The sequence below is a fragment of the Fulmarus glacialis genome, unplaced genomic scaffold (genome assembly GCF_000690835.1).
Source record: "Fulmarus glacialis isolate BGI_N327 unplaced genomic scaffold, ASM69083v1 scaffold13652, whole genome shotgun sequence".
Classification (NCBI taxonomy): Eukaryota; Metazoa; Chordata; class Aves; order Procellariiformes; family Procellariidae; genus Fulmarus; species Fulmarus glacialis.
The window spans coordinates 87,629-91,087 of NW_009198541.1; positions in this window are offsets into that span (position 1 = coordinate 87,629).

Below are 3,459 nucleotides of genomic sequence, written 5' to 3' on the forward strand. Positions count from 1 at the left end.
TGTGGTCCGTCTTTGGCCCCAGCCGGAGACGCCAAAGGGCACCTCTGCTTGCAGCTCACCGAGCTCCACCCCAGGCTCTTCCTATGGGGGGAAGCACTGGCCAGAGGAGATGAGACATCACCCGGCATCAGTGACGGCAGTGACACAGGCTGCTGGGACCTCGTGCGCAGGGGAGAGACAAGGCCAAACACCCTTGTCAGGGAGACTTTGGCTGTGCCCTGCACGGCAGCGGGAAGCCCTGTCTGAGGGGAGCTCAGGAACAAGGTAAATTGGCCACCAGCCCTGGTGGGAAGGCAGCCAGTGTCCCCCCACTCCAAAGAGCGGTGTCAGTGGGAGAGGAGGAGGAGGAGGCAGATGCCCACGAGGAGCAGAGAGGGCTGCAGCTGTCCCTGGGTAGCCACCCTGCAGGCAGGACGGTATCTGGGCATTGGTGCTGCTCTTGCTGGCAGCATGCCCAAGTGGCAGCATGCCCCAGCCCTGGACAGGATGCCCCGCTCTTGCCTGCCCCCTCCTCGGCCTCACAGGTGCACTTATGGTGTTATGGCAGAGAGAAAATGTGAGTAGCAGTATGAGATAAACATAACCTGTTTCTTCTGGACAGAGCCTCAGCAGAAAACTTCCTACAGGCACTGCAGAGCCAAACCCTCCTGGTTACAGCAGGGACCTGGTCTGCAGCATGGCAGCACACGTCCCCCCGGGGATCCTTTTGGCTCAGGTCAAGAGCTGGAAAACACGTTTCTTAACTTGTAACCACAAATTTGGCACCTTCAGCAGCAGAGGGGTGCTCGGCTGCAGCGGTGCAGGGAGGGGTGGTGCTGGGTGCAAACACACCTGCCAGCTTCAGCTCTGCCTCTCAGGGCTCGCCAGCAGCACCTTTCCTGCAGTGATGTCAAGGCCATTTGCTAATCTGCCCAACACACATCGTAACATCGCCTTGCTCATGCGCTCTGGTGCGCCCATACTGCTGTGCACCACGAGCCATGTCCGTGCCTCCGTCACGTGCGAGTGCGTGTGTGCAGTGTGCTGGGGTCTCCCTGTCTGTAACTGGGGTGAGGCTGGTCCTTGGTGCCGGATGGCCACGGTGACCTGCAGATCCCTCTAAAGGGGCAGGGATCCTGTGGGATCCTCCTGTGGAAGATGTCCTCACGGCAAACCACATGCAGGGCATGTGGTCCACCTCCCTGGTCACGGCCAGATTGATTGCGTTGGTGTCACCCCTGCATGATGCTTGTCAGACCGCCAGAAACACCCATCGTGGAGAGGTGTCCATTCCACGGCCCCAGACTAATTGGCTCTGACGTGGAGGTGGGTTTGTTGACCAGTGCTGTCACTGGAAATGATCTTGTGGGGGGCGTCTCTCCTGCGCTGGCAGTGCCTCAAAGCAGTGTTTGGCTCTGCAGAGAGGCTTGCATCCCTCAGCAGAGTCAGCGACAATTCGCCTTCCAGTTCCTGTCTCTCAGCAACTAGGGAGATTTGGGACCGTGGTGAGACCATAGTGTGAGGCATGGAGGCAGAAGGGACCATGGATTCAGACAGAGGTGTCCTACACCTAAAGCCAATAGTGTCTGGGCACCCCAGCTGCAGCCACCCCTGAGCAGGGACCAGTCTGGACCCAGATCATGCAGGTAATTTTTGCCTTCCCCCTTTTTTAATGAAGAATAAATGTGTCTCCCACTGAGTTGAGCTATCTCCTTGCATCTCTCCAGGACAGTGACATGAAGGGATGAAGCTCCCTCTGCTGGGTTTTCCTGCAGAAATGAAGCACAGAAATCATCCTTGAAGAGATGTGTGTCATCAGCGGTGCTGCTTCACCTCCTCATTCATCATGAATCTTATCTTAAGGTAGCAAAACTCTTCCAGGTCCACAGCAAGACAAGAACCTGGAGACTGCTGTTACTGCCAGGGTTTCAGGCTGGAAGAGCTCTTTCTTGACATGTGCACCGTTTGGCCACTATTCTTGCAGTCCCTGCTTTGCTTCGGGAAACAACGCAAGTGCCCATTGTAGCACCACCCAAAGACATGGAGGGAGAGGATCCAGCGGCACCACCCTCAGCTCCATACAAAAGCACAGCTCCATACAGAAACATTTCAAATGCATCACTTGGGTTTGTCAGCGTTATTAGAGTTGTTAAGCTCACTCCTCTAAACAATCATTTAAATGTGTTTTTACTGTGTCTTCAAAGCAGAAGTCAAACAAGATGCAAACTACTGTGGCTAAAGTTGGAATCAGTTCTGAGAACAAAACATCCCTGTAAGCACTCGGGTACCTAACCAGTCCCACCCAGCACAGCAGAAACGCGCCAAAGGAAACCAGCCAAAGGAGCTTTTTCAAAATGACATATATCTCCAAGCCAGCTTCCTTAAATAATCACTGATGATGTACTGGGTTTACATGGCAAGGTTTTGGTAGCAGAGGGGCTACAGGGTTGGCTTCTGTGAGAAGATGCCGGAAGCTGCCCCCATGTTGGAAAGTAACCAGTTCCAGCTGACTCCCAGGCAGACCTGCCGCTGGCCAAAGCTGAGCGCATGAGCGACATTGGTAGCGTCTCTGTGATAACATATTTAAGACGGTAAAAAACGCTGTGCAACAGCAGCTGTGGGAGAGGAGGGAGAAGATGTGAGAGAAACAGCCCTGCAGACACCAAGCTCAGTGAAGAAGGAGGGGGAGGAGGTGCTCCAGGCGCCAGAGCAGAGATTCCCCTGCAGCCTGTGGTGAAGACCATGGTGATGCAGGTTGTCCCCCATGGAGGTCCATGATGGAGCAAGATGTGAGCTAGTGAAAGAAGCACCAGGAGGGACGGAGGTGAGCTGATCCTATTGTCCATGAGTTAGCAGGCAGAGTCAGTTAATGAAATGTAAGACGTCACTCCCCGGAGGAGGGAACTGCGTAATGAGAGAGGAGCTGGCAAAAGGGAAGAGGGAGTCCCTAATGAAGACCTTTTGCTAGCCCGTGTGTTACATTTTCTCGGAAAAGTGTATTCCCTCTTTCTTAAGAGGCTGCCATGTGACAAAGCGAGCAAACAAGAGTAAGTGGTTTGTGCATGTGGCTATTGCTGTGCCCAGGATTTTCTTGCTAGGAACAGCCCACCTTAGCTGGAGTGTGACGTGTCTGTACGTGCCGCCCCTTACTCGGCCATGGCACGGCAAGCTGGCACGCGAAATTCTCAGAAAAGCAGCTCCTCGAAGCCGCTGCCCGCTCCTCCCAGCCTCCTCCGGCTTCACTGATAAGAAATGGCTGGCTCTGCGGGCGCAGGGAAGACACGCAGTCTGAGGGCTGACGCGGATCTAAAATAGAAGCGCCTCATTTTGGCACCTCGCTCCTTCAATGCTGTGGAAGCCCAGCCCTCCTCAGCTCCGGGCCCAGGATGTGGAAGACCGAGTGGAAACACTAGTGGTAAGAAAGGGTCAGGCTTTTGACCACCACAGTCTCCACAACGAGACGGTTGGGGGGGGAGGGGG